Raw genomic sequence first — 12,038 nt, forward strand, 5'->3', positions numbered from 1 at the left:
AAGGCAATTATACTACCTGCAAGCATAAATTGATGCGGTGGTTTTATGGTCTTTTGAAAATTGCCTCAGTAGAATATCTCCGTGACCTGGAACATCTAGTTAAATGAGGAATCTGAGTTTTGTAGACTCACCCCAACACTTAAACGCCAAAGAGATGAATCTATGGGAAGGGTGCTTTTCTTTGTTGATCTTGATTGCAGTTTCTGCACTTCCCAGAAGGTGATGGTGCTTTGCTTGGCTTCATTTCAGATCTGAGGAGGGAAGCCGAACAAACAGTGGAAAATGAAGGATGAATAAAAAAAGAAAAGAAAAGAACCTTGCCTGAGGAAAGAGAAAACTTTTACAACCAAAGGCATTACAGAAGGTCTTTGAGCTTCAATAACTTTATAATCTTTATATCCAACCAATTTTTGTTCTATGAGTATTTCTGAGTCAAACATCCTGAATTAAAGATAGATTCCAAAGTATTTCTAAACAATGTGTAAAACTGGCATTATTAGAAGTCTTTGAGTATACAGACAAGACGGAAAGTTTAAAATAGGGAAACTAAATTGAGAACAAAGATGTTTCTAAAGATAAATCTATTGCTTGAATTTATTATATAACAACATTTTTTAACTACACAGGTTTGCATTTTACTCGGTACAAATATATCGTTGAAGAGTACACTTACACACCCAAGCTATTATATACAATTGGGAATGGATGCTCAATGCTGTGTACAAGGTAAAATAGGTCTTTAAAAATACGTGTATCTGTTAATACTAAGCTATATATTTTTCAGGTGTCCTTGTAATTTAGTGTTCTTTTTCTTTTTGCTTTATTTGCAGTTTATTTAATATTTGAAAATACTTTTTGTATCAATTAGCAAATTAGCAATTTATCTGGGCAGAAAAACCCCATCTTAGTTACTGAGTTACAAAGTGAATTGTTCTGCAGCTGCAAAATCAAGTGCCTCAGCTGAGTTAATGCTTTTCATTTCTTTTGCATGTGTCAGCATTAATGGAGGCAAGCTTCTATGAAGCCTTGCGTGTGAAGATGGTGCTGAGCAGACTAGATTCAATTCTGTTATATTCAATTCTGTTAAATGCTTTTCGCATTTTTTTCTTTTTTTTTTTTTTTTTTTTTGGAATAAGGCACAAAAGGAGACTTCAGGCTGAACTTCAAGCAAAAGTTAATGCTATTCTCTTTTGGGTTCAACCACCCACTTTGCTTAAGGTCACTAGTTGAGGCTAATGCAGCTCAGAGGGGCTGCAGTAAACTTGGCATCTCCTTGATTAGGCTCCCTGCTGATCTAATACACATACTAGTTCACTTGCCAAGTCAAATAACACATTTAGTGAATTGGAAATAAGATTTAAGTGGGCCAGCACAATGCGGCTTGCCCTCTCATCTTTTTACCGAATCCTTCTCTTTGTATGCAAGGCTGTGAAAACTGCTCTTGTTAGAGGACTTAATCTTCATTTTTTTCCTGTAGATTATTTGGAAACAGGTCAATTGAATGTTGGAGCTGCTAACTCCTCCCACTAAAGAAAGAACCCGCTTGTGGCATACTGATTGCATCATTTAAATGAAAGGCTCCTATCATTAAAGATAAAATACTATAATATAAGGGTTTGTTAGAATTAATTTAAAAATCCTGATATTAAATGCAGTACTTTTTTAACAATGTGTTTATTTCTTTGTCTTATAGATTCTTTTCTTAAGCGTGCTTTGTATTAACTACTGGTGAGTAATGGGAGGGGATGATCATATCAGTATATATTCATCTCCTGTGGCTGTTCTGCTGCAGTTAATTCTTAAATACAGTAGGTTATAATAGGGTGACATTTCTATAGTGCCTTTCCTAAGAGCAATCTAAAGCATGTCATATAATGTTTGACTTTGAACTATTCAGTTTCTTAGTGACACAAATCTCAGGGTAAATTTATGCCTTCGTGGTTTGTTTCCTTAAAAAATATGAGTCATTGTATTTGTTACAGTTTGAAATTTATCATAGATTCACCATAGATTATCAAGTTATCCATGCCATAATAATCTGTAACTGTCCTTATCTGTGTGTTAGATGTGCAGGGTTATGATGTGTGTGGACTTTTTACGATCTACTTATCTCTTCTGGTCATACAGATTTATGTGTATCTCTTTTCTGACTAAATCTGAAATCAGAGCTTGCAGTCTGAAGAAATAAAACATATCTATGTAAAATCCAAGTACTATTCCCTGACATCTAAAAGTTAGAGAAAAATGATCATAATACCCTCCACCAAAATAAAGAGGTACTCAATTTCAATTGCCTTTTTTACAAAATAAAATGTTAAATGTGTGAAATGTATAATGTACCCTGAGATTAAGCTAAGTATCCCCAGAATGATTTTTAGAGTTACAATAAATAGACTATTTCAAGGGACAGTGTTTGATTATCTAAAATTTACATATTTGCAACAGTTGTTTCTGAGTGAAAAGGATTTATTTACTTACCCAAAGTAAATAGCTTTTCTATGAAATGTGAAATAGGTTATACTGTTTATACTGTGTTTAGTCATTACATTTCATTCCTCAAAATGAGTACCAGATCTCTGTACTGTGTAATGAATATCCTCACAGTTTGTAAAACAATGTTAGTAATAATAATAAAGAATTGATCAATTTAATATTCTAATCTGGGCTTCAATTTGAGGTTGTTGTTCTATCCAAAAGCACTTTGTAAATTCTAGAGAACTACACAAATGTGAGATCATTGCTATATTTTTCATCTCCTCTACTATATTTTACCTGTTTCTTTTACTTGTTTTGGACACCAGTAATGTTAAAACTCATTTCTAATAGAAAAAGCAGAAAAATTGAACAGATTACAAACGGTAAAATTATGATTAAACATAAAATTATTATGAAAAATGGCAGACTCTTACAATAGTTTGAGTTTTGTTTTTTGTATTGGTAAGAATTACACTGGTTTTTTTTGTTGTTGTTTTGTTTTGTTTTGTTTTGGATGCCTTAGCTACAGATAGATGGCATCTAACCTTAAGGTAAGATTTTACTGCAGTAAGGCATTTTTACCTCATCACAGTTTGTCAGTAGAGAAAATATTTATGGTATATTGATGTTCTACTGGGTAGAAAATATGTTTGCCCAAGCTCATGATTTTTATTCTGTGTTCTTGTAACTACTTAGAGCAACTTTGGGACATTAAGACATCAGTAACAAACACAATTATGTGATTACTGGCTTCAAAGTACCTGTAACAACTACCCTTTTTGAATATCTTTATATCTTCTGTTAATGTTCAGAGATGTTCAAAAGGTAGATGACATTTTACATCTGTACAATAAGAATGTTTGGAAGAAATAATTGTGAATGAGAAAATTATTTAAAAGACAGATAATTTTATGTTTTGGGAAGAAATCACAATTAGTATTTTAGCCATTTCTTTCTCACCAACAAATGTATGCCAAAATACCACCTGTTTAATTCTTAGCATCCAAGCAAAACTATTTTTATTAGCTATATTAGACGTATTTTTCCCTTCAGTTTCTTAAGTTTTTTGAGGTAATTATCATAATGTAAGTACAAATAAAAACATAATGTTATCATAAACTTAGGGGATAAAATTATATCTTAAAATTTTATTTACATTTGTTGCCATTTCAGACAAACAACCGAAAACTTACCCTCCCTTTTAAATTAATAAACTTAGAGCAATATTAAACCTAAATTTAATTCCTCACAGTCTCTTCCTTTTCTCCATTCCCAAAAAACCACTCTCTTGGTCATAGATTGGAAAGGGGTATTTCAGTTTTATATAGCTGTATAACTTTTTATTCTCCCCAGGGGCAAAGAATGAAGTCATATTTCATAATTTTATATATATATATATATATATATATATATATATGGTATTGTGTGCAAGGGAATGATATCAGGAGATGGTATGTGACCTACATGTTCCTAGAAAGAGCATGACCCAATAAGAGTCCATATATTTTTAAATGATTATGCGTTTCTAGTAGCAAAAGAGCCAGAACCTAGAATTGCAATCTCTCAATTGCAAATTCATAAGAGCAATTGGGAATTCCCTGTTACTATTCCCACCCTTAACCAGCTAGTATATGCAAGCATAACAAGAAATTGCTAAAGATAGTGCTGTACAATATATGTAGGTAACTAGTAAAAATGGTAGCCCCCTACCAACCATCAATACAGTTACTAACAATCTAAAAGAAAATGTGCTATTAAAAGTAGGTACTGAATCATAGGGTTAATTATTGTTTAAGTATTTTAGCTATGATAATGTAATTCATTCAATTTACATAAAGTGAAAAGTGATAATGGTAAAATTCTTATGTCTGGAATAACTTTACAGCTCTATAACTCTTTTGATGACCTTGAAAGTTATATAGAATAAAAATGTATGCAAAAACACTTTAAAGTAATTCTTTTATCTTACCATTAAGTTGGTAATACAGCATGTATTTTGATAAATATAAAATTCCTTTTTCACATTTAACTGATTTATTGTATCTCCAATTTGGCAAATGGGCATTTTCTTAAGTACGGAAATGTTTTATTTTTATTGTAAAGATTTGCTTTTATTTCAAATACATGAGTGAGTGACAAACTTTAGAGTCTAATAACGAAAAACAGCATGTAAGAAATAGTTACAGCATTTTTTAAAGAAATAGATTAAAATTTATTTATAAAGATTGAAAAAAGTTAAATATGTTTCAAACTTGACTTTCATTTTATTAACTTCTGTGAATACTATTATGATTTAGACACTAAAGTTTTTCTCACATTAAGTTATTCAAGTAAACATGTCTAGAGCAAAAACTGCTTGACTTCAGTGAGAAGATCTTATTTATTTATTTATTTTTAATCTACACTCATCTATAGTAAGTGTCTAGTCTCCAGTAGATCTTCAATAAGTACCGTTGATAGGATGGAATAAAAGTGCCCTAATTAGATACATGCAGTTTGCTTTAAAACTGTTTACAATTATACACCTGGAAGAAGAAGCACAAAGACAATTGAACTGATCCTTATGCTTGGAAATAAAAGCCCACCAAATAATCAGATTGGTTAAAGAAATTGCTTATAGTCATCTTAGTTTAAAATAAAAAAAACCTTTTTCACTAATAATTATTAAAATTGATTGAATATATTTTTACCAAAACCATTGCATTTTTTTTAGGTACACATGGAAAACTTCTGGCCAAAAAGTTTTGCTCTTTGAGAAGTAAAATTATTTCTTAAAACCCAGGGCTGAGAAATACATATCATGTGTAAAGAGTATTAAATAAAAATAAGAACCCACAAACAATATTCTGTGCAGCAAATAATCATTTTTTTTGTCTACTTCTATAACACAGAACTCCTGAAAGTTCTCTCTTTTCAGGAGAACCCAGGGTGTTTATTTATCAAGCCTTCTAAGAAAGGAAGTCACAGGGATGTTGTGTTTCTGTTTCAGAATATCAGAATAGAAAATTAAATATGCTTCCTTTTGCATTCAGTTACACTTCTGAAATGAACCTTGACACCTAAAAATGTTCTAACTACACAGAAATCAGTTTGAAGTGCACATCTCCCATCACTCCCAAGATCCAATTTTATCATCAACTATTTTATGGAAGACGATGACAAAAATCTTTACTGTATTGATAGGTCTACTTTAAGACAAACTATATACCACATTCATTTTTTCTCAAACAGCACAACTGGCTAAAACATGGTAACAGCTAAAATGAATATGGCATAGTCAGCAATAGAATTATAATTCTTTCTATGCAAAGGAATGACCTTCTTTACTCAGTAATGGAAATATTTTATGGGATAACACTTTACCCTATTATAAATACACTTCTTTCTTTCCTCCCTATCCATCCATTCATATATGGGTAGTACACATGTTATACACAATATGAACTCTCTTCAATTTATAACACTGTAAAAATGTTCCTGCATTTCTTATTATCTGAGTTGATGGACTAATTAGAAACAGTCAAGGTTATATCTAGGTGTGCCAATAAAAAATGTTTCTAATTGGCGCTGAGACTGAAGATAATTCAATTACAAATCTTTTCCATTTGATTCATTCTTTTCTTCCTTAGAAAGGATTATGTTGATGAGATTCAGGTAATGGAACTTGGTGGCTTAGGAGAAGCATTAAAACATCCTTCCAGCTTTCAACTAATGTGATTAAGTTTTATGAAGTTTGTTTTTCTTCTTAAAATCTTACTGAGGTCAAGTGCTCATGTGATTCCCTTAGAGCAGGGTTGAGAAGTTGGGTGAGTTGAAGAGGTGTTACTAATCTCTTAAAATGAGCCCATTAAAGTTCTAAAAAGATTGAAATACTCATTTCCCCATATCACAATTCCCAAGTTTATAAATAAAAATACACAGTTCTTCTCAGTTAAGTCTTCCTTACAGACCTTGGACTGAAACACTTCTGTATAATACCCACAGAGTACACGTGTAGGGTGGTTAATGAACAAAAGATGATTTAAAAAAAACTTAGTTTAAGTTAAAATAATCTTTGTGCTGTCAATAACCTAAACTTTTTATCTAGTTATTTACTGAGCCCACAAAAACAAAAGGTGTTATTTTCTCTTTCTTCTAAACAAAGGCAAGTAGCAAATACTTAACATTATATTTAATTTCACCCTGGCATTTAAATTTGACAAAGATAGTAAGCAATCTACAGCGTCCAGTGTTTTCATTTTTGTGTGCAAAAAGCTTGAATTGCATGGTATCTTCTTTCCCCTTGAAAGATGAAAAAACAATGTATTAGGTTACAACTGGAACATTTTAAGATTTAGTATCCAGAAATTAAATGTATCATGAAACGATAGGTGGAGTTTAATGTATACCCTATCAGTGTGGGTCAGTGACCTGGAACATTTTCAGGATTAGTATGAATAGAAAATATTCCCTTCTATTTTCTCTCCATATAGGAATCTATTTTAGTATCTCTCCCAGTAGGTCAAAGGCTCTTTCCAGTGATTCTAAATAGAAAAGAATTTCAGAAATCAAATTATATTAATGAAAACCTCGATATAGAAAGTTATAAGAAATGTGTTGTATTTGTATATAAACACATATATAAATCTATCTATAATTATACATATTATTAATATGTGCCATATCATTTAAGAATCTATGGTTATGCTTACACATATTATTTTCCAAAATTATTAATTTTTTTAAAAGACAAAAGCAATAGCCTATAGCTGGATGTATTTGTAAAATTCTTAACTGAGACATATGTTGTAGATAAATCTGAAAGCAAGCATGGATACATTCCATCACAAGTATTTAAGTACTGGCAGTATTTATAGGAATGTTCAGTCTTCTGATTTATATTACACATACTTTCTATATGATCACTAGAAATTTTATTAAACCAATCATTTCTGGAGCTTGATAATTACCTTTGAGTGAAAGAAGGTACATGTCTCGGTGGAATCTCTCTCTTGCCTTAGAGGAAATATTAATTGGAGTCAATTTTCGATTAGATAAAAAATGTGAAATTTTCTCATCTTAAAATCCCTTATCCCTATAATGCAGAACATTCTAATGGTTTGCCACCACGAGGCAACACATTAACTATCTCAGTGTGGCATCAGCCTGCAAAGTTTGTAAACAGCTTTACACTTGAAAATACAAGAATGGTAAAATAAGAATTTTTATTATATGTTTAAGAAGTTGCCATTTTCTAGTTCTTTAGATCCCCAAAATAAAATAAAAGTTATTTTTCTATTAATTTTGAGAAGATTTTCAGTGATTGGTTCATTTATAATGCTAGTTTTTCAACTTCCAATGATACTTGTAGGAAAAGTAAAAATTACTATAACTTTGACTTTGATCTTCCTTAGATTGTGACATACTTAATGCTTTTGTCAAAATGTTATAGTACCTCATTAGCAAATATAACTATGGAATACACAGGAAGAAGAAATAATAGTTAATATTTTTAAGTCACATAAACTACCTAAATAGTTAACAAAATTAGTGATTTTTAGATGTCAGTAATTGATAAGCCCAATTCTTGACTCAATGTCCATCATATTACATGAAATAACTGAACTTGTTTTTTCAAATACAAACAAAAAAACTTTGACTTCATGAATCTTCCTCAGTATTTACATAATTTAAGCGAAAGCCTATAGCGGACAAGGGAGATATAGTTCTCACTGACATTTGCTTTGGAATTGGGCACTGTAGGGTTGATGCCCTGGAGGATTGTCCAGCCTGCTGTAACTGACATATAACTGACCATTTGACCATGCCTGTGTTTGCTTTAGATTTCATATTAGTCTTGTGGTTTTCGCTTTGCAAAGCTGTAGAACAGCTGCTTTTCAAAAGAACATATGCTAAGGACATGGTAACTAAGTTCAGCCTTCACCAAAAACTTGAGGAATTCTTTGAGAAAAATATGCCAGTGACAGTATTAATTTTGGAATCACCTCTGGAATCTTCAGTGTCATATGGATCAAAGAGTTCAGAGTTCAGTGCATGGATGTTTAACTTAGCTTTTGATTTTCTCCAGCAGAAAATTTGTATGTTTTCACTGTGCTGGTGCTAAAGGAAAAAGAAAATTTGAATGGAATATCTTCACTTTCATGTATAACATAAGAAAAAAAAACAGTTTGTATCATTTTCTGGGGCATGTATTTTGCATTCTTCTCTTTGATTTTGACAATCTATCTTTTAAGATTCTTTGTCTGTTTGGTGATATTTGCACTTTAGTAACATAAGTGGGGAAGAACACACTGCCGTAGGGAATGGTCCTGGAACAAATGTAGCTGGAGTTCCTGAATTGTGCTTCTTGGTACTAATTTCATTGTTCACCATGATGTTGTCTTTTGTACATGTAAATCATTACTTTGACATTGTTGTTACGTGAGGAAGGTTGAAATTAAAAGGAATCACATATTTCCTACAATAAACTGTTGGAATCTCTTCCCCACTTACTGGATTTTGTTTTTTTGTTTGCAGAGCCTGTCACTATTGACACATTTACCACCTCATCTCATTGACTAGCTGAGTATCTTTTCATAAACAATGTGTTCTATTCTCAATAGTATGCTCTTAGACATATAGTAAGTCATTAGACACATGATTTTTTTTGAAACTAATATCTAGGAGTAATTTTCTGATGGTGACTGAATCTTATTTTGCATTAACAAGTCAAATAATCTTATCATGCCTGGCATGGTGGCTCATGCCTGTAATCTCAGCCCTTTGGGAGGCCGAGGTGGCTGGATCACCTGAGGTCAGGAGTTCAAGACCAGTCTGATCAACATGGAGAAACCCGTTTCTACTAAAAATACAAAATTAGCTGGGCATGGTGGCACACACCTGTAATCCCAGCTACTCGGGTGGCTGAGGCAGGAAAATCACTTGAACCCAAGAGGTGGAGGTTGTGGTGAGCTGAGATCATGCCATTGCACTCCAGCCTGGGCAACAAGAGCAAAAACTCCATCTCAAAAAAAAAAAAAAAAAAAGAATTTTATAGATGGCACTTTTCCTTGCTCTGTGAGATCTTAAATATGGAAACATGAAGGCAGGTGGACTGTATGCAAATACTGAGACAGGATCTATTATGAATATTCACTGTAGTACAAATGGCCTGGATGCTGTCTCTATATGGGAATTCCTTCTCAGGCTTTCTTGGGAAATTTATGTTTTTCAAACCTTGAATCCAGAGAATTATTAAATGAGAAATGTTAAAAAATTAAAAACAAGTATTATAATTATCTGTGAGAATTAAAGCTTAAATATCATCACAGAGATGTTATTGGTTTGAAGGAATCCATTGACATCAAGTTAAAAGCAAAAGTGAGACACCTTGACAGTCAGTCAAAAGTTAAAGTCGATATGTCCTGGAAACAGGACAAGAACACATAGGCAAGAAGAGGTCACAATCTAATTAGTCAATCTTGCTTGTGGTTATTGCCATGATAAAAATGTTCATGGGCTGTTGGCAGCTTACAATAAGTCATTTTTAAAACATAAATAAATATTAATAAGTTAATACATATCATATACTTTATGCAAATACTATGAATAGTGTTCCAAGAAACAATTTGACTTGAAAGTAAAATAAATCATTAAATTGAAATCTACACCTGCACTGCTGTTAACCTTGATAGGAGATACAAATGTTTAATTGTTTTAAAATACTACCTGATATGGTTCAGCTTTGTGCCCTCACCCAAATCTCATCTTGAATTGTAGCTCCCATGATCCCCATATGTTGTGGGAGGGACCCGGTGGGAGGTAATTGAATCATGGGTGCGGGTTCTTCCCATGCTGTTCTCATGAGAGTGAATAAGTTTCATGAGATCTGATGGTTTTATAAAGAGCAGTTCCCCTGCACATGATCTCTTGCCTGTCACATATAAGAGGTGTCTTTTCTCCTACTTTGCCTTCCGCCATGATTGTGAGGCCTCCCCAGCCATGTGGAACTGTGAGTTCATTAAACGTCTTTGTCTTTATAAATTACCCAGTCTTGGGTATGTCTTTATTAGCAGCGTGAGAACAGACTAATATACTACCCAATAATGTACAGTGGTAATTTTCAGTGTTTCAGTATTTGCTATAGGTTGTGTTTCTCTGAAATATTTTAACAAAAGAAATACAAAGAAAAGAAGATAAGAATGGTATAGAATCTCCAAGGTGAAATCCAAAACCGATCTAAAATCTAAGTTGGTAAAAGTATATTTATTTTAATACTAAAATCAAATCAGAGGATGTTTTCATCATAAAAAAAAGAGATTATGTTAAATAACATATACCCTAAAGCCCAAGTTGTAAATGCTTTTGGAAGCACTTATAACAGTTTTATCAATGTCAATAACAAAATACAAAATATTTCTACATCTAGAATATTTATCATGTAAGTACTTGTAAGGTAGGAAAATAAGTACTTGTGTGTTTTACTCCCACTTTGTGTATTTTGAAATTACTTTTAAGTATTATAACATAGAAATATTAAATATTTGGATTATTTTCAATGTTTTAAATAATTTTTATTTGGCATTGATTTTACATTAATATTTCCTTCTTTATTCTTTATCAAATACCTATTGCAGATATATATAATTTTAACATTATTGGAATATCTAAACTTGTCACAACATAATGATACATAATAATAAAATGTGCATTTATTATTCATTGCTTCTTTTTATTAAAAACTTCTGCAACTTCTAGTACAATTTTGGCATGTAAAAAGGTTTCACTATTATTTTATTCAATCATTAATACTTAGAAACATGTAAAAAAGTGTTGTGGAAAACAAAGAATAACTCATGATCTCATTATTCCCAATAATTTTTAAGAATTCCAATTTCTTGTTCCCAAATACTAAAGGTTAATAACAGTTGGAAATTAGAAACACTAGGCCTGGAGGAGTTCCAGAATTTTGTTTGTGACCTTGTCATGTTCTTTAAGGTAAAACATAACTCAAAGCCATTGCTAGTCAAACAAGGCCAGAAGCTGCTGTGCACAGTGACCATAGGTGATTCTTTCTGCTCTCTAGTTGTAAGGCTGTGAGTGTAAAAATTGGTTTCCAGTTTAATTCTGCTTTAAGATATTTCCTTCAGTTACCTTTGTGTGGGACTCCTCTTTACTTCAGTCATGTATTTCTTTATTATTGGTGTACTGTTTGATGTGACCTGTGAAAATATTTCATTCTAATGATAGCCATGACTATCTATTGGGTTTTCTGTTTACAGACAAGCAAACAATGTAAGGTTGTAATCCAAAGTTGCATGACATTTATGTAAATGTATACTAAGTTCATATTATTATTCATACAGGCTTGAGTCCCACTTCACATAGAAAATAATTATGAGGGGTTGAAAATTTCTCACTAAGGTTTCTAGATCTACTATTTTAAAGAACTGATTGCAAAATTGCCTATTTCGTTAAATGAAACTGATTTACTATCATCTTGGAAATTTTAAAGCTCTCAAAATGTGTACTTCAATCAGACAGTGCACTGGAGTAACCATTTTGTAATAGACCATTTGATAGTA

At 31.9% G+C, this 12,038-nt stretch overlaps 1 long non-coding RNA gene across 1 annotated transcript in view; it reads right to left on the minus strand.

Moving 5' to 3' along the window:
- LOC134761412 (uncharacterized) overlaps positions 1-12,038 on the minus strand; it is a 319,447-nt gene that overhangs the window by 191,042 nt on the left and 116,367 nt on the right. The window contains exon 4 of the long non-coding RNA XR_010139996.1: positions 132-251. This is a non-coding gene — a long non-coding RNA (uncharacterized LOC134761412). The remainder of the gene's footprint in view (positions 1-131; positions 252-12,038) is intronic.

This window comes from Pongo abelii, chromosome 4 (genome assembly GCF_028885655.2).
Source record: "Pongo abelii isolate AG06213 chromosome 4, NHGRI_mPonAbe1-v2.0_pri, whole genome shotgun sequence".
In the NCBI taxonomy this organism is placed as follows: Eukaryota; Metazoa; Chordata; class Mammalia; order Primates; family Hominidae; genus Pongo; species Pongo abelii.